The sequence below is a fragment of the Bombina bombina genome, chromosome 9, assembly GCF_027579735.1.
Source record: "Bombina bombina isolate aBomBom1 chromosome 9, aBomBom1.pri, whole genome shotgun sequence".
In the NCBI taxonomy this organism is placed as follows: domain Eukaryota; kingdom Metazoa; phylum Chordata; class Amphibia; order Anura; family Bombinatoridae; genus Bombina; species Bombina bombina.
In genome coordinates, this window is record NC_069507.1 from 257,428,704 (window position 1) to 257,448,783 (window position 20,080).

General features: G+C 48.1%; 1 protein-coding gene across 2 annotated transcripts in view; it reads left to right on the forward strand.

The window, feature by feature from the left end:
- The first annotated feature begins 14,259 nt into the window (after window positions 1–14,259).
- ZYX (zyxin) overlaps window positions 14,260–20,080 on the forward strand; it is a 37,510-nt gene continuing 31,689 nt past the window's right edge. The window contains exon 1 of one of the 2 annotated variants that reach the window (XM_053692785.1): window positions 14,260–14,387. The gene's annotated coding sequence lies outside the window, so the exon portion shown is untranslated. Of the gene's footprint in view, window positions 14,464–20,080 lie in introns of both variants that reach the window. The other variant, XM_053692786.1, reaches the window with a different exon arrangement.

Here is a 20,080-nt window from a genome sequence, read left to right on the forward strand (position 1 = left end):
AAGATAGCATACAGGGGAGTTTACTAGGATGGCACACAGGAGGGTTTACTAGGATGGCACACATGGTAGTTTACTAGGATGGCATACAGGGGAGTTTAGTAAGATGGCATACAGGGGAGTTTAGTAGGTTGACATACAGGATAGTTTACTAGGATGGCACACAGGGGAGTTAAGTAGGATGGCATACAGGGGAGTTTACTAAGATGGCATACAGGGGAATTTAGTAGGATGGCACACAGGGAAGTTTACTAGGATGGCACACAGGGGAGTTTGCTAGGATGGCATACAGGGAAGTTTAATAGAACGGCACATAGGGGAGTTTACTAGAATAACATACAAAGGGAGGATGGCACACAGGGGAGTTTAATGGGATGGCAAACAGGGGAGTTTAGTAGGATGGCACACAGGGGAGTTTAGTGGGATGGCATACAGTTGAGTTTAGTAGGATGGCATACAGAGGAGTTTACTAGGATGGCAAACAGGGGGGTTTAGTAGGATGGCACACAGGGGAGTTTAGTAGGATTGCACACAGGGGAGTTTACTAGGATGGCATACAGGGGAGTTTAGTAAGATAGCATACAGGGGAGTTTACTAGGATGGCACATAAGGGAGGTTTACTAGGATGGCACACAGGGGAGTTTACTAAGATGGCACACAGGGGAGTTTAGTAGGATGGCACACAGGGAAGTTTACTAGGATGGCACACAGGAGGGTTTACTAGGATGGCACACATGGTAGTTTACTAGGATGGCATACAGGGGAGTTTAGTAAGATGGCATACAGGGGAGTTTAGTAGGTTGACATACAGGATAGTTTACTAGGATGGCACACAGGGGAGTTAAGTAGGATGGCATACAGGGGAGTTTACTAAGATGGCATACAGGGGAATTTAATAGGATGGCACACAGGGGAGTTTACTAGGATGGCAAACAGGGGGGTTTAGTAGGATGGCATACAGTGGAGTTTAGTTGGATGGCACATAGGGGAGTTTACTAGAATAGCATACAAAGGGTTTAGTAGGATGGCACACAGGGGAGTTTAATGGGGTGGCAAACAAGGGAGTTTAGTAGGATGGCACACAGGGGAGTTTAGTGGGATGGCATACAGTGGAGTTAAGTAGGATGGCATACAGAGGAGTTTACTAGGATGGCAAACAGGGTGGTTTAGTAGGATGGCATTCAGTGAAGTTTAGTAGGATGACATACAGAGGAGTTTACTAGGATGGCACACAGGGGAGTTTAGTAGGATTGCACACAGGGGAGTTTACTAGGATGGCATACAGGGGAGTTTAGTAAGATAGCATACAGGGGAGTTTACTAGGATGGCACATAAGGGAGGTTTACTAGGATGGCACACAGGGGAGTTTACTAAGATGGCACACAGGGGAGTTTAGTAGGATGGCACACAGGGAAGTTTACTAGGATGGCACACAGGGGAGTTTGCTAGGATGGCATACAGGGAAGTTTAATAGAACGGCACATAGGGGAGTTTACTAGAATAACATACAAAGGGAGGATGGCACACAGGGGAGTTTAATGGGATGGCAAACAGGGGAGTTTAGTAGGATGGCACACAGGGGAGTTTAGTGGGATGGCATACAGTTGAGTTTAGTGGGATGGCATACAGAGGAGTTTACTAGGATGGCAAACAGGGGGGTTTAGTAGGATGGCATACAGGGGAGTTTAGTAGGATGGCAAACAGGTGGGTTTAGTAGGATGGCATACAGGGGAGTTAAGTAGGATGGCATACAGGGGAGTTTACTGAGATAGCATACAGGGGAATTTAATAGGATGGCACACAGGGGAGTTTAGTAGGATGGCACACAGAGTAGTTTACTAGGATGGCAAACAGGGGGGTTTAGTAGGATGGCATACAGGGGAGTTTACTGAGATGGCATACAGGGGAATTTAATAGGATGGCATACAGGGGAGTTTAGTAGGATGGCACACAGAGGAGTTTACTAGGATGGCAAACAGGGGGGTTTAGTAGAATGGCATACAGTGGAGTTTAGTAGGATGACATACAGAGGAGTTTACTAGGATGGCACACAGGGGAGTTTAGCAGGATGGCACACAGGGGAGTTTACTAGGATGGCATAAAGGGGAGTTTAGTAAGATAGCATATAGGGGAGTTTACTAGGTTGGCAAATAAGGGAGGTTTGCTAGGATGGCATACAGGGGAGTTTAATAGAACGGCACATAGGGGAGTTTACTAGAATAGCATACAAAGGGTTTAGTAGGATGGCACACAGGGGAGTTTAGTAGGATGGCAAACAGAGGAGTTTAGTGGGATGGCATACCGTTGAGTTTAGAAGGATGGCATACAGAGGAGTTTACTAGGATGGCAAACAGGGGGGTTTAACAGGGTGGCATACAGGGGAGTTTAGTAGGATGGCAAACAGGAGGGTTTAGTAGGATGGCATACAGGGGAGTTTAATAGGATGGCACACAGGGGAGTTTAGTAGGATGGCACACAGAGGAGTTTACTAGGATGGCAAACAGGGGTGTTTAGTAGGATGGCACACAGAGGAGTTTACTAGGATGGCACACATGGGAGTTTACTAGGCGGGCATACAGGGGAGTTTAGTAAGATGGCATACAGGGGAGTTTAGTAGGTTGGCATACAGGATAGTTTACTATGATGGCACACAGGGGAGTTAAGTAGGATGGCATACAGGGGAGTTTACTAAGATGGCATACAGGGGAATTTAATAGGATGGCACACAGGGGAGTTTAGTAAGATGGCAAACAAAGGAGTTTGCTAGGATGGCAAACAAGGGGGTTTAGTAGGATGGCATACAGTGGAGTTTAGTAGGATGACATACAGAGGAGTTTACTAGGATTGCACACAGGGGAGTTTAGTAGGATGGCACACAGGGGAGTTTACTAGGATGGCATACAGGGGAGTTTAGTAAGAAAGCATACAGGGGAGTTTAGTAGGATGGCACACAGGAGAGTTTACTAGGATGGCACACATTGGAGTTTACTTGGATGACATACAGGGGAGTTTAGTAGGTTGGCATACAGGATAGTTTACTAGGATGGCACACATGGGAGTTAAGTAGGAAGGCATACAGAGGAGTTTACTAAGATGGCATAAAGGGGGGTTTAGTAGGATGGCACACAGAGGAGTTTACTAGGATGGCAAACAGGGGGGTTTAGTAGGATGACATACAGAGGAGTTTACTAGGATGGCATACAGGGGAGTTTAGTGGTATAGCACACAGAGGAGGTTTACTAGGATGGCACACAGGGGAGTTTAGTAGGATGGCACACAGGGGAGTTTACTAGGATGGCATACAGGGGAGTTTAGTAAGATAGCATACAGGGGAGTTTAGTAGGATGGAACACAGGAGAGTTTACTAGGATGGCACACATTGGACTTTACTTGGATGGCATACAGGGGAGTTTAGTAGGTTGGCATACAGGATAGTTTACTAGGATGGCACACATGGGAGTTAAGTAGGAAGGCATACAGGGGAGTTTACTAAGATGGCATACAGGGGGGTTTAGTAGGATGGCACACAGAGGAGTTTACTAGGATGGCAAACAGGGGGGTTTAGTAGGATGGCATACAGTGGAGTTTAGTAGGATGACATACAGAGGAGTTTACTAGGATGGCATACAGGGGAGTTTAGTAGTATAGCACACAGAGGAGGTTTACTAGGATGGCACACAGGGTAGTTTACTAAAATGGCATACAGGGGAATATAATAGGATGGCACACAGGGGAGTTTAGTAGGATGGCACACAGAGGAGTTTACTAGGATGGCAAACAGGGGGGTTTAGTAGGATGGTATACGGTGGAGTTTAGTAGGATGACATACAGAGGAGTTTAGTAGTATAGCACAAAGAGGAGGTTTACTAGGATGGCACACAAGGGAGTTTACTAGGATGGCATACCCGGGAGTTTAGCAAGATGGCACTCAGGTGAGTTTAGTGGAATGGCATACAGCGGAGTTTACTAGGATGGCACATAGGATAGTTTACTAGGATGGCATACAGGGTTAGTTTAGTAGGTTGGCATACAGGAGAATTTACTAGGATGGCACACAGGGGGGTTTAGTAGGATGGCACTCAGGTGAGTTTAGTAGAATGGCATACAGGGGAGTTTAGTAGGGTGGCAAACCTGGGAGTTTAGTTAGATGGCATACAGGGGAGTTTACTATGATGACACACAGGAGAGTTAACTTAGATGACATACATGGGAGTTTAATAGGATGGCACACAGGGTAGTTTAGTAGGATGGCATACAGGTGAGTTTACTAGGATGGCACACAGGGGAGTTTAGTAGGATGACACACAGGAAAGTTTACTAGGATGGCACACAGGGGAGTTTAGTAGGATAGCACACAGGGGAGTTTACTGGGATGGCATACAGGGGAGTTTAGTAGATGACATACAGGGGAGTTTAGTAGGATAGCACATAGGGGAGTTTACTGGGATGGCACACAGGGAAGTTTAGTAGGATGGCATACAGGGGAGTTTAGTAGATGACATACAGGGGAGTTTAGTAGGATGGCATACAGGGGAGTTTACTAGGATGACGCACAGGAGAGTTTACTAGGATTGCACACAGGGGAGTTTAGTAAGATAGCATACAGGGGAGTTTACTAGGATGGCACACAGGAGAGTTTACTAGGATGGCACACATTGGAGTTTAATAGGATGGCATACAGGGGAGTTTACTAGGATGGCATACAGGGGAGTTTAGTAAGATAGCATACAGGGGAGTTTACTAGGATGGCACACAGGAGAGTTTACTAGGATGGCACACATTGGAGTTTAATAGGATGGCATACAGGGGAGTTTAGTAAGATGGCATACATGGGAGTTTAGTAGGTTGGCATACAGGATAGTTTACTAGTATGGCACACAGGGGAGTTAAGTAGGATGGCATACAGGGGAGTTTACTAAGATGGCATACAGGGGAATTTAATAGGATGGCACACAGGGGAGTTTAGTAGGATGGCACACAGAGGAGGTTTACTAGGATGGCACACATGGGAGTTTACTAGGATGGCATACAGGGGAGTTTAGTAAGATAGCATACAGGGGAGTTTACTAGGATGGCACACAGGAGAGTTTACTAGGATGGCACACATGGGAGTTTAATAGGATGGCATACAGGGGAGTTTAGTAAGATGGCATACATGGGAGTTTAGTAGGTTGGCATACAGGATAGTTTACTAGGATGGCACACAGGGGAGTTAAGTAGGATGGCATACAGGGGAGTTTACTAAGATGGCATACAGGGGAATTTAATAGGATGGCACACAGAGGAGTTTAGTAGGATGGCACACAGAGGAGGTTTACTAGGATGGCACACAGGGGAGTTTATTAGGATGGCACATAGGTGAGGATTACTAGGATGACACACAGGGGAGTTTAGTAGGATGGCACACAGAGGAGTTTACTAGGATGGCAAACAGGGGGGTTTAGAAGGATGGCATACAGTGGAGTTTAGTAGGATGACATACAGAGGAGTTTACTAGGATGGCATACAGGGGAGTTTAGTAGTATAGCACACAGAGGAGGTTTACTAGGATGGCACACAGGGGAGTTTAGTAGGATGGCACACAGAGGAGTTTACTAGGATGGCATACAGGGGAGTTTAGCAAGATGGCACTCAGGTGAGTTTAGTGGAATGGCATACAGGGGAGTTAAGTAGGGTGGCAAACCGGGGAGTTTAGTAAGATGGCATACAGGGGAGTTTACTAGGATGGCACATAGGAGAGTTTACTAGGATGGCATACAGGGGAGTTTAGTAGGTTGGCATACAGGAGAGTTTACTAGGATGGCACACAGGGGGGGTTAGTAGGATGGCACTCAGATGAGTTTAGTAGAATGGCATACAGGGGAGTTTACTAGGATGGCACACAGGAGAGTTTACTAGGATGGCACACATTGGAGTTTAATAGGATGGCATATAGGGGAGTTTAGTAAGATGGCATACATGGGAGTTTAGTAGGTTGGCATACAGGATAGTTTACTAGTATGGCACACAGGGGAGTTAAGTAGGATGGCATACAGGGGAGTTTACTAAGATGGCATACAGGGGAATTTAATAGGATGGCACACAGGGGAGTTTAGTAGGATGGCACACAGAGGAGGTTTACTAGGATGGCACACAGGGGAGTTTACTAGGATGGCATACAGGGGAGTTTAGTAAGATAGCATACAGGGGAGTTTACTAGGATGGCACACAGGAGAGTTTACTAGGATGGCACACATGGGAGTTTAATAGGATGGCATACAGGGGAGTTTAGTAAGATGGCATACATGGGAGTTTACTAGGATGGCAAACAGGGGGGTTTAGAAGGATGGCATACAGTGGAGTTTAGTAGGATGACATACAGAGGAGTTTACTAGGATGGCATACAGGGGAGTTTAGTAGTATAGCACACAGAGGAGGTTTAGTAGGATGGCACACAGGGGAGTTTAGTAGGATGGCACACAGAGGAGTTTACTAGGATGGCATACAGGGGAGTTTAGCAAGATGGCACTCAGGTGAGTTTAGTAGGATGGCACACAGAGGAGTTTACTAGGATGGCAAACAGGGGGGTTTAGAAGGATGGCATACAGTGGAGTTTAGTAGGATGACATACAGAGGAGTTTACTAGGATGGCATACAGGGGAGTTTAGTAGTATAGCACACAGAGGAGGTTTACTAGGATGGCACACAGGGGAGTTTAGTAGGATGGCACACAGAGGAGTTTACTAGGATGGCATACAGGGGAGTTTAGCAAGATGGCACTCAGGTGAGTTTAGTGGAATGGCATACAGGGGAGTTAAGTAGGGTGGCAAACCGGGGAGTTTAGTAAGATGGCATACAGGGGAGTTTACTAGGATGGCACATAGGAGAGTTTACTAGGATGGCATACAGGGGAGTTTAGTAGGTTGGCATACAGGAGAGTTTACTAGGATGGCACACAGGGGGGGTTAGTAGGATGGCACTCAGATGAGTTTAGTAGAATGGCATACAGGGGAGTTTACTAGGATGGCACACAGGAGAGTTAACTAAGATGACATACAGGGGAGTTTAATAGGATGGCACACAGAGGAGTTTAATAGGATGGCACACAGAGGAGTTTAGTAGGATGGCACACAGAGGAGGTTTACTAGGATGGCACACAGGGGAATTTACTAGGATGGCACATAGGGGAGGTTTACTAGGATGGAACACAGGGGAGTTTAGTAGGATGACACACAGGGAAGTTTACTAGGATGGCATACAGGGGAGTTTAGTAGGTTGGCATACAGGAGAGTTTACTAGGATGGCACACAGGGGGGTTTAGTAGGATGGCACTAAGGTGAGTTTAGTAGAATGGCATACAGGGGAGTTTAGTAGGGTGGCAAACCTGGGAGTTTAGTAAGATGGCATACAGGGGAGTTTACTAGGATGGCACACAGGAGAGTTAACTAAGATGACATACAGGGGAGTTTAATAGGATGGCACACAGAGGAGTTTAATAGGATGGCACACAGAGGAGTTTAGTAGGATGGAACACAGGGGAGTTTAGTAGGATGACACACAGGGAAGTTTACTAGGATGGCACACAGGGGAGTTTAGTAGGATAGCACACAGGGGAGTTTAGTAGGATGGCACACAGGGGAGTTTAGTAGAATAGCACACAGAGGAGGTTTACTAAGATGGCACACAGGGGAGTTTACTAGGATGGCACACATGAGAGTTTAATAGGATGGCATACAGGGGAGTTTAGTAAGATAGCATACAGGGGAGTTTACTAGGATGGCACACAGGAGAGTTTACTAGGATGGCACACATAGGAGTTCAATAGGATGGCATACAGGGGAGTTTAGTAAGATGGTGTGACAGACCCTTCTGTCAGGACTGAAGGAGTTAACTGTGTTTAGCTTTAAGAAACTATTTTCTAAACACAAGTTGCTGGCTCCAACCATAATTTAGTTAGTGATAAGAATTCCATTGTTTGATCACCCTCAGAGAGAAAACGCCTAAGTGATAAGAAGAGCCAAGAGTGTCTTGTGGTTGAAGTGTTTAAGTAATATAATTCTATTGTATCATGTAAAAGGGCACTTTTCCCTCCATGTAATGTACAACAGTCTTTCAACCCCCATCTGGGGGGGGGGGGTCAGACCTGCATAAATACTAGGCATAGCCTTTAATAAATGTCATTCTGTTTTAAACCTGAAATGTGGAGCTTGGTCTCATGTTTGAGGGGAAACTGATCGGGGTTGTGAATTGCTGATTCCCTATGCAGGACATTGTTCATCTGGTATTACCCTTGGTACGCTGTTGGTACCGTAACAATTGGTGGCAAGCGACGGAATGAACCTTATCGCCTAGAAGAGCAACTACACAAGCCAGTAACTTCAGGAAGAGGGGGATTATTACAATACTGACTAAGATGGAAAGAGTGCCAGGGACAGAAGGAACCAATGGGCCCAGCATAGCAGACAGAACCCCTGAAGAAGCAAGCTTTGATCGGGCGGTTAAAATAAGACTGGCACATTATGGCCCCAACCCATCTGCGGAAATTATCGACCGGGTCATAGCAGCTGTGGAGGCCAACCTACTTCGCCAAAGCGGCGCTGCAGCAGCCCAAGTCACAGCAACCCGAGTGGAAAAGGGAAAAGTAAATTTTGCAGCTTTTAAAAACTTCCTGGAAACAGAAGGAGAGATTGATGGGTACATTGCGGATTTTGAGAGGCAATGTGCACTACACAAGGTACCCGCAGAGGACTGGGTCACGATATTATCCGGAAAATTATCCGGCCGGGCCAGTGAGGCTTTTCGGGCCATTCCAGATGAGGAAGTCGGGGATTATAATACTGTAAAAGAGGCTCTGCTTTCCAGGTATGCGGTTACGCCAGAGGCATACCGGAGGCGGTTCAGAGACACTGTTAAATTAGCTGGAGATTCCTACCTTGAGTGGGCCTGTAAGGTGCACCGCACAGCAGCTCACTGGATAGCGGGGTGCCAAGCTGTGTCTGGGGAAGAGGTGCTGCAGCTATTCCTGTTGGAACATTGCTTCGACAAGTTACCCGCAGGAGTTCGAGAGTGGGTTCGGGACCGTAAACCCTCCACCCTGCATGAAGCGGCTCGCTTGGCAGATGAGTATACGGATGCCCGCAAACTGGACACTGCTACCACTAAGCCCCCTGCTAGAGTGGAGTACAGACCCCCAGTCACCCCAGCAGCTGCCAGTTACCAACCCCCGGCGCACCGCTATACCACACGGCCTCTGGCCACGAACTACCCTCAGAGAGCCCGGTTCAATTCGCGGGGCTACTCACAACCGATTCGGTGCTTTGGATGTAAGCAACTAGGGCACAAAAGACCAGAGTGTCCCCTAAATGCAGCAAACCAAGCACAGTCCTGGAGAAGACCTGCCGGCGGAATCACACGTAACCCTCAGCCTGCGGCCCGCTACGTAGAGGCGCAAGAATGCTGGGGCATCCTACATGAGGCAGATCTTGTGCAAGCTGCCCACCGGAATAACCGGCAACTGGTTAAAGTGAATGGGAAGGAGGTCAGTGGTCTACGGGATACTGGTGCTACCATGACCTTGCTTCGAAAGAACTTGGTGTCTGAGAAACAGCACACTGGAGACACTGTGGCTGTGAGGGTAGCAGGGGGCACTGTGTTCTGCCTACCTGTTGCCAGGGTACATTTGGATTGGGGAGTGGGCGCTAGACCTGTGAATGTGGGGGTCATGAAGGATTTACCCGCTGATGTTCTCCTTGGAAATAACTTGGCCCCCCTTGTTTCTGCCTACGCTCCTATGGGTCCCGCTGATGTTAACCCTGTGACTACCCGTGCCCAGATCCGTGCAGCAGAGACTGACCAACCTGCTGCTAAGCCCCAGGACGCTGAGCTCAGTAAATCTCTATCCGCTATTGATACGTGGAAGTCCCGTTACAATGCGCTGATGAAGGAGAAGAGTCACGTAGAGGATAAAATGGTCACGTTAAATAATCACGTAACAGTGCTAGCGGGAGAGAAGAGGAGTGCAGAGGAAAAAGCACGTTTAGAACAGGAATCTCTGCTAGACAAGCTGCACCGACAGACTGCAGAAAACACCAGCTTGAGAGTGGGACATGAAACATTAAAGACAAACTTAGTGACACTGGAGGAAAAACTGACGCTGGCTCATAGTGAGGTGCAGCAACTCAAGGGCACCCTATGTCAGTATGAAGGGATTGTGGATACCTATAAAGAGCAGGTACAGAAAACTCGTAAGGAAGCTGATGGGATTTTGAAGGACTATTTATCCCTAGTCTAGGCACTGAGGAAGTTGAACCCTTGTTTGTATGGACAGGAATTCTCTCTCATAACGGGAATACAGATGGATTGTCCCGGCAAACTGAGATGCCTACCACCTCCTAGTCCGGTCATCCCCAGGTTGACCCGCAAAAGGGTCAAGCCGGGTCTGCCGGAGTGTTCCACAAGGGGGGAGCTATGTGACAGACCCTTCTGTCAGGACTGAAGGAGTTAACTGTGTTTAGCTTTAAGAAACTATTTTCTAAACACAAGTTGCTGGCTCCAACCATAATTTAGTTAGTGATAAGAATTCCATTGTTTGATCACCCTCAGAGAGAAAACGCCTAAGTGATAAGAAGAGCCAAGAGTGTCTTGTGGTTGAAGTGTTTAAGTAATATAATTCTATTGTATCATGTAAAAGGGCGCTTTTCCCTCCATGTTATGTACAACAGTCTTTCAACCCCCATCTGGGGGGGGGGGGGTCAGACCTGCATAAATACTAGGCATAGCCTTTAATAAATGTCATTCTGTTTTAAACCTGAAATGTGGAGCTTGGTCTCATGTTTGAGGGGAAACTGATCGGGGTTGTGAATTGCTGATTCCCTATGCAGGACATTGTTCATCTGGTATTACCCTTGGTACGCTGTTGGTACCGTAACAGATGGCATACATGGGAGTTTAGTAGGTTGGCATACAGGATAGTTTTCTAGGATGGCACACAGGGGAGTTAAGTAGGATGGCATACCGGGGAGTTTAGCAAGATGGCACTCAGGTGAGTTTAGTGGAATGGCATACAGGGGAGTTAAGTAGGGCACACAGAGGAGTTTAGTAGGATGGCACATAGGAGTTTAGTAGGATGGCATACAGGGGAGTTTACTAAGATGGTATACATGGGAGTTTAATAGGATGGCACACAGGGGATTTTAGTAGGATGGCACACAGGGGAGTTTACTAGGTTGGCACGTAAGGGAGGTTTACTAGGATGGCACACAGGGGAGTTTAGTAAGATGGCACACAGGGGAGTTTAGTAGGATGGCACACAGGGAAGTTTACTAGGATGGCACACAGGGGAGTTTGCTAGGATGGCATACAGGGGAGTTTAATAGAACGGCACATAGGGGAGTTTACTAGAATAGCATACAAAGGGTTTAGTAGGATGGCACACAGGGGAGTTTAATGGGATGGCAAACAGGGGAGTTTAGTAAGATGGCACACAGGGGAGTTTAGTGGGATGTCATACAGTTGAGTTTAGTAGGATGGCATACAGAGGAGTTTACTAGGATGGCAAACAGGGGGTTTAGTAGGATGGCATACAGGGGAGTTTAGTAGGATGGCATACATCAGAGTTTAGTAGGATGGCATATAGTGGAGTTAAGTAGGATGGCTTACAGGGTAGTATAGTAGGATGATATACCTGGTAGTTTACTCGGATGGCATACAGGGGATTTTAGTTGGATGTCATACAGGGGAGTCTACTGGGATGGCATACAGGGTAGTTTACTAGGATGGCATACAAGATAGTTTAGTTGGATGGCATACAGGTGAGTTTACTTGGATGGCATACAGGGGAGTTTAGTAGGATGGCATACAGGATAGTTTACTAGTATGGCATACAGGGTAGTTTAGTACGATGGCATACAGGGGGTTTTAGTAGGATGGCATACAGGGGAGTTTAGTAGGATGGCATACAGGGGAGTTTACTAGGATGGCATACAGGGGAGTTTACTATGATGGCATACAGGGGTGTTTAGTAGGATGGCATACATGGAAGTTTAGTAGGTGGCATACAGGGGAGTTTACTAGGGTGGCATACAGGGGGGTTTAGTAGGATGGCATACAGGGTAGTTTACTAGGATTGCATATAGGGGGGTTTAGTAGGATGGCATACAGGGTAGTTTACTAGGATGGTATACAAGGTAGTTTAGTAGGGTGGCATACAGGGGAGTTTACTAGGATGGCATACAGGGGAGTTTAGTAGGATGGCATACAGGGGGGTTTAGTAGGATTGCATACAGGAGAGTTTAGCAGGATGGCATACAGGGTCATTTACTTGGATGGCATACAGGGGAGTTTACTAGGATGGCATACAGGGGGGTTTAGTAGGATGGCATACATCAGAGTTTAGTAGGATGGCATATAGTGGAGTTAAGTAGGATGGCTTACAGGGTAGTATAGTAGGATGGTATACCTGGTAGTTTACTTGGATGGCATACAGGGGAGTTTAGTAGGATGGCATACAGGGGAGTTTACTGGGATGGCATACAGGGTAGTTTACTAGGATGGCATACAGGGGAGTTTAGTAGGATGGCATACAGGGGAGTTTACTAGGATGGCATACAGGAGAGTTTAGTACGATGGCATACAGGGGGGTTTAGTAAGATGGCATACAGGGAAGTTTAGTAGGTGGCATACAGTGGAGTTTACAAGGGTGGCATACAGGGGGGTTTAGTATGATGGCATACATGGTAGTTTACTAGGATGGCATATAGGGGAGTTTAGTAGGATGGCATACAGGGTAGTTTACTAGGATGGTATACAGGGAAGTTTAGTAGGGTGGCATACAGGGGAGTTTACTAGTATGGCATACAGGGGAGTTTACTAGGATGGCATACAGGGGGGTTTAGTAGGATGGCATACAGGAAAGTTTAGTAGGATGACATACAGGGGGGTTTAGTAGGATGTCATACAGGGGGGGTTTAGTAGGATGGCATACAGGTTAGTTTACTAGGATGGCATACAGGGGGGTTTAAAAGGATGGCATACAGGGTATTTACTAGGATGGCTTACAGAGGGGTTTAGTTGGATGGCATACAGGGTAGTTTACTAAGATGTCAGACAGGGGGGTTTACTAGGATGGCATACAGGGGTTTTTATTATGATACAAGGAAGTTTAGTATAATGGCATTCAGGGGAGTTTACTAGGATGGCATACAGGGGAGTTTAGTACGATGGCATACATGGGAGTTTACTAGGATGGCATACAGGGGAGTTTACTAGGATGGCATACAGGGGAGTTTAGTACGATGGCATACAGGGGGGTTTAGTAGGATGACATACATGGAAGATTAGTAGGGTGGCATACAGGGGGGTTTACTAGGATGGCATACAGGGGAGTTTACTAGGATGGCATACAGGGGTGTTTAGTAGGATGGCATACAGGGAAGTTTAGTAGGGTGGCATACAGGGGAGTTTACTAGGGTGGCATACAGGGGGGTTAGTAGGATGGCATACAGGGGTTTTAGTAGGGTGGCATACAGGGGTTTTAGTAGGGTGACATACAGGGGGGTTTAGTAGGATGGCATACAGGGGGGTTTAGTAGGGTGGCATACAGGGGGGTTTAGTAGGATGGCATACAGGGGGGTTTAATAGGGTGGCATACAGGGGGGTTAGTAGGATGGCATACAGGGGTTTTAGTAGGGTGGCATACAGTGGAGTTTACTAGGGTGGCATACAGGGGGTTTAGTAGGATGGCATACAGGGGGGTTTAGTAGGATGGCATACAGGGGGGTTTAATAGGGTGGCATACAGGGGGGTTAGTAGGATGGCATACAGGGGTTTTAGTAGGGTGGCATACAGTGGAGTTTACTAGGGTGGCATACAGGGGGTTTACTAGGGTGGCATACAGGGGGGGTTTAGTAGGATGGCATACAGAGGAGATTACTAGGATGGCATACAGGGGTGTTTAGTAGGATGGCATACAGGGAAGTTTATTAGGGTGGCATACAGGGGAGTTTATTAGGGTGGCATACAGGGGAGTTTACTAGGGTGGCATACAGGGGGGTTTAGTAGGATGGCATACAGGGGGTTTAGTAGGATGGCATAGAGAGGAGATTACTAGGATGGCATACAGAGTAGATTGCGTTGTGCTGTACACATGAGTGTGATGTAATACAGGGGGAGGAATTATTGTGGTGTAATGGGGAGGTCACTCAGAGCTGTCTCATTTCCTGCTGATTTGTGTCTGCTCCTTTTATGGACAAAGACGACCGACAGGGTGAGGTCACAGAGAGACAGTAAGAGACAGCCCTGCTCATACAGAGAGAGGGAAAGAGGCTGAGACACAGCTCCCCTGGCCTCGCCCTCTCTCCTCCCCCTGGGCTGTCTCTCACTCCCTGTCTGCACTCAGTCTCGGGCACTCAGAGGTAAGAGTCAGTCACTGTGTTTCCTGCGACCCTGGAGTCTCATTTGGGTACAGATTTCCAGACTGGCAACTAAAGGGTTAGTGTGGCTGGTTTGTGATGTGCTGGGCCTAGAGGTGTGTGTGGCACTGTGTGCTGGGGTCTAGCCGGGAGCATGTGACTGCTTGTGTGTCACCCTGGGCATTACTGGCCCCTGGGGTGTGATGGGCATTACTGGTTCCTGCTGTAGGCTGGGCATTATTTGCCTCTGCTGGCCATTAATGCCCCCTAGTGTTGTGCTAGGTATTGCTGGGGGTGTGCCTTGAGCGAGGTGCTGCCTAGGATCATGTGTATTGTGCTCAGCAGGTCTAAGCTGTGGTATGTGGGGCCTGTTTCTTTCCTGTGTATAGCTGTTATTTGTTCCTATTACTATCAGGGCACAGCTCTCTCTCTCTGTGACCATCTGATGTCAGGTAATTGTGTTGCCTTTTACACGCAGCCTCTGTATAATGCAAATCCACTTATTAGTTTCAGTACTAATGGTCTTCAGTAGTTTCTTTCACTTCTCTGCAATCTTTTTAATAAGAAATCACTATATGTTATTATGGAGATCTCACATTGCTTTGTCTATGTGCTGTCTGTGCTCAGGGCAGTCTCTTAATATCACACTGTGCTGTCTGTGCTCAGGGCCTTAACTTGTCATCACATTATGTGCTGTCTCTGCTTAGGGCAGTCTCTTGTTACCACATTATGTGCTGTCTCTGCTTAGGGCAGTCTCTTGTTACCACATTATGTGCTGTCTCTGCTTAGGGCAGTCTCTTGTTACCACATTATGTGCTGTCTGTGCTGGGGGCAGTCTCTTGTTTTCACATTATGTGCTGTCTGTGCTTAGGGCAGTCTCTTGTTTTCACATTATGTGCTGTCTGTGCTGGGGGCAGTCTCTTGTTTTCACATTATGTGCTGTCTGTGCTTAGGGCAGTCTCTTGTTTTCACATTATGTGCTGTCTGTGCTTAGGGCAGTCTCTTGTTACCACATTATGTGCTGTCTCTGCTTAGGGCAGTCTCTTGTTACCACATTATGTGCTGTCTCTGCTCAGGGCAGTCTCTTGTCATCACACTGTGTGCTGTCTCTGCTTAGGGCAGTCTCTTGTTACCACATTATGTGCTGTCTCTGCTTAGGGCAGTCTCTTGTTACCACATTATGTGCTGTCTCTGCTTAGGGCAGTCTCTTGTCATCACATTATGTGCTGTCTGTGCTCAGGGCAGTCTCTTAATATCACACTGTGCTGTCTGTGCTCAGGGCAGTCTCTTGTCATCACATTATGTGCTGTCTGTGCTTAGGGCAGTCTCTTGTTACCACATTATGTGCTGTCTGTGCTTAGGGCAGTCTCTTGTTACCACATTATGTGCTGTCTCTGCTTAGGGCAGTCTCTTGTTACCACATTATGTGCTGTCTCTGCTTAGGGCAGTCTCTTGTTACCACATTATGTGCTGTCTCTGCTTAGGGCAGTCTCTTGTTACCACATTATGTGCTGTCTCTGCTTAGGGCAGTCTCTTGTTACCACATTATGTGCTGTCTCTGCTCAGGGCAGTCTCTTGTCATCACACTGTGTGCTGTCTCTGCTTAGGGCAGTCTCTTGTTACCACATTATGTGCTGTCTCTGCTCAGGGCAGTCTCTTGTCATCACACTGTGTGCTGTCTCTGCTTAGGGCAGTCTCTTGTTACCACATTATGTGCTGTCTCTGCTTAGGGCAGTCTCTTGTCATCACACTGTGTGCTGTCTCTGCTTAGGGCAGTCTCTTGTCATCACACTGTGTGCTGTCTCTGCTTAGGGCAGTCTCTTGTCATCACACTGTGTGCTGTCTCTGCTTAGGGCAGTCTCTTGTCATCACACTGTGTGCTGTCTCTGCTTAGGGCAGTCTCTTGTCATCACACTGTGTGCTGTCTCTGCTTAGGGCAGTCTCTTGTCATCACACTGTGTGCTGTCTCTGCTTAGGGCAGTCTCTTGTCATCACACTGTGTGCTGTCTGTGCTTAGGGCAGTCTCTTGTCATCACACTGTGTGCTGTCTGTGCTTAGGGCAGTCTCTTGTTACCACATTATGTGCTGTCTCTGCTTAGGGCAGTCTCTTGTTATCACACTGTGTGCTGTCTGTGCTTAGGGCAGTCTCTTGTCATCACACTGTGTGCTGTCTCTGCTTAGGGCAGTCTCTTGTTATCACACTGTGTGCTGTCTCTGCTTAGGGCAGTCTCTTGTCATCACACTGTGTGCTGTCTCTGCTTAGGGCAGTCTCTTGTCATCACACTGTGTGCTGTCTCTGCTTAGGGCAGTCTCTTGTTATCACACTGTGTGCTGTCTCTGCTTAGGGCAGTCTCTTGTCATCACACTGTGTGCTGTCTGTGCTTAGGGCAGTCTCTTGTTACCACATTATGTGCTGTCTCGGCTTAGGGCAGTCTCTTGTTATCACACTGTGTGCTGTCTCTGCTTAGGGCAGTCTCTTGTTATCACACTGTGTGCTGTCTCTGTTACCCCCAGCCCAGCTATGTAATGCAAGTTAATGAGTTCCAGCTGGGGAGGAGGGGGCAGGTCTCCCTCTCGCCCCCCTCTCCTGCAATCCTAAGGCATTGCTCACCTCTCATCCCTTCACATCCTGAGTGAGCTCGGCCTCCCCCACACTTTGTTACCTCATTGCTGCCTTGGGGGGTTTGTTGTGTGAGTTACCTCATCCCTGACCTGTGGGACCTCTGCCCTATCAATCACAGCTGCCCTGCTATTACAGTAACCCACAGGGGGCACATTCCTGGGGGCAGGGGCTGTAGTTATGGTAGTGTACTCATGCAGAAGTTCTGTACTTCTGTACAGCACCAAACCATGTCTTGTGTTAACCCCTGAATTGCAATGCCTTGTCCCAGTAAAACTTTATTTACACGGTTTGGTCATACATGAGTATACACCATGAAGGGTGTGATTGCAGTGCTGCTAACACTATTGCTGTATTATATATCCTCAGGCAGTATATTGGGGTACACATGCCTTGAAACATGCCACAGATTTGCTACACTGTTGCTAACTATTGTAATATAAAATATATAAATATTAGTGCAATAAAGAATGATTTGAGATTGTTGGTAACATTGTTGTCTAAAGTATCTGCAGGAGTAAAATAAACTCAGAAGGTGCACAGCAGGCAGGGTCTACAGACAGCAGGATGTTATACGCCCTGTTGCTGCCTGAGGAATGACAGCATATTTGCACAAGCACAGTACTCAGGCTTTTATGTTTACTTTTTTTTATTTATTTATGTTCTATGACAACAAATAATTTTAAATGTAGAAAAAAAAGTTTTTTTCACATCTTCTAGTTGTCTATTCCAAGCTTACCTGTTGCTTTTTACAGTCAGTCTAGCCCTTTAACAGCCTTGAATCTCACTGTACCACAGCTTGCTATAGCGCCCCAATCTCTCACTATACCGCTGATCCCTATAGCGCCCCCAGCTGCTGCTCCCAATGCCTATAGTGCCCCAGCTCTCACTATACCGCTGATCCCTATAGCGCCCTCAGCTGCTGCTCCCTATTCCTATAGTGCCCCAGCTGTCACTGTAGCGCTGCTCCCTATTCCTATGGTGCCCCCAGCTCTCACTGTACCGCTGCTCCCTATTCCTGTAGCACCCCCAGCTCTCACTGTACTGCTGCTCCCTATTCCTATAGCACCCCCAGCTCTCACTGTACCGCTGCTCCCTATTCCTATAGCACCCTCAGCTCTCACTGTACCACTGCTCCCTATTCCTATAGCTCCCCCAACTCTCACTGTACAGCTGCTCCCTATTCCTATAGCTCCCCCAGCTCTCACTGTACCGCTGCTCCCTATTCCTATAGCGCCCCCAGCTCTCACTGTACAGCTGCTCCCTATTCCTATAGCTCCCCCAGCTCTCACTGTACCGCTGCTCCCTATTCCTATAGCGCCCCCAACTCTCACTGTACAGCTGCTCCCTATTCCTATAGCTCCCACAGCTCTCACTGTACCGCTGCTCCCTATTCCTATAGCGCCCCCAGCTCTCACTGTACAGCTGCTCCCTATTCCTATAGCTCCCCCAGCTCTCACTGTACCGCTGCTCCCTATTCCTATAGCACCCCCAGCTCTCACTGTACCACTGCTCCCTATTCCTATAGCTCCCCCAACTCTCACTGTACCGCTGCTCCCTATTCCTATAGCTCCCCCAGCTCTCACTGTACCGCTGCTCCCTATTCCTATAGCTCTCACTGTACCGCTGCTCCCTATTCCTATAGCTCTCACTGTACCTCTGCTCCCTATTCCTATAGCCCCCCCAGCTCTCACTGTACCGCTGCTCCCTATTCCTATAGCTCCCCCAGCTCTCACTGTACCGCTGCTCCCTATTCCTATAGCTCCCCCAGCTCTCACTGTACCGCTGCTCCCTATTCCTATAGCTCCCCCAACTCTCACTGTACCGCTGCTCCCTATTCCTATAGCTCCCCCAGCTCTCACTGTACCGCTGCTCCCTATTCCTATAGCTCCCCCAGCTCTCACTGTACCGCTGCTCCCTATTCCTATAGCCCCCCAGCTCTCACTGTACCGCTGCTCCCTATTCCTATAGCGCCCCCAGCTCTCACTGTACCGCTGCTCCCTATTCCTATAGCTCTCACTGTACCGCTGCTCCCTATTCCTATAGCTCCCCCAGCTCTCACTGTACAGCTGCTCCCTATTCCTATAGCGCCCCCAGATCTCACTGTACAGCTGCTCCCTATTCCTATAGCGCCCCCAGATCTCACTGTACCGCTGCTCCCTATTCCTATAGCTCCCCCAGCTCTCACTGTACAGCTGCTCCCTATTCCTATAGCGCCCCCAGCTCTCACTGTACCGCTGCTCCCTATTCCTATAGCGCCCCCAGCTCTCATTGTACTGCTGCTCCCTATTCCTATAGCTCCCCCAGCTCTCACTGTACCGCTGCTCCCTATTCCTATAGCTCTCACTGTACCGCTGCTCCCTATTCCTGTAGCACCCCCAGCTCTCACTGTACCGCTGCTCCCTATTCCTATAGCTCTCACTGTACCGCTGCTCCCTATTCCTATAGCTCCCCCAGCTCTCACTGTACAGCTGCTCCCTATTCCTATAGCGCCCCCAGCTCTCACTGTACAGCTGCTCCCTATTCCTATAGCGCCCCCAGCTCTCACTGTACCGCTGCTCCCTATTCCTATAGCGCCCCCAGCTCTCATTGTACTGCTGCTCCCTATTCCTATAGCTCCCCCAGCTCTCACTGTACCGCTGCTCACTATTCCTGTAGCACCCCCAGCTCTCACTGTACCGCTGCTCCCTATTCCTGTAGCACCCCCAGCTCTCACTGTACCGCTGCTCCCTATTCCTGTAGCACCCCCAGCTCTCACTATACCGCTGCTCCCTATTCCTATAGCCCCCCAGCTCTCACTGTACCGCTGCTCCCTATTCCTATAGCTCTCACTGTACCGCTGATCCCTATTCCTATAGCTCCCCCAGCTCTCACTGTACAGCTGCTCCCTATTCCTATAGCTCCCCCAGCTCTCACTGTACCGCTGCTCCCTATTCCTATAGCGCCCCCAGCTCTCATTGTACTGCTGCTCCCTATTCCTATAGCTCCCCCAGCTCTCACTGTACCGCTGCTCCCTATTCCTATAGCTCCCCCAGCTCTCACTGTACCGCTGCTCCCTATTCCTATAGCCCCCCAG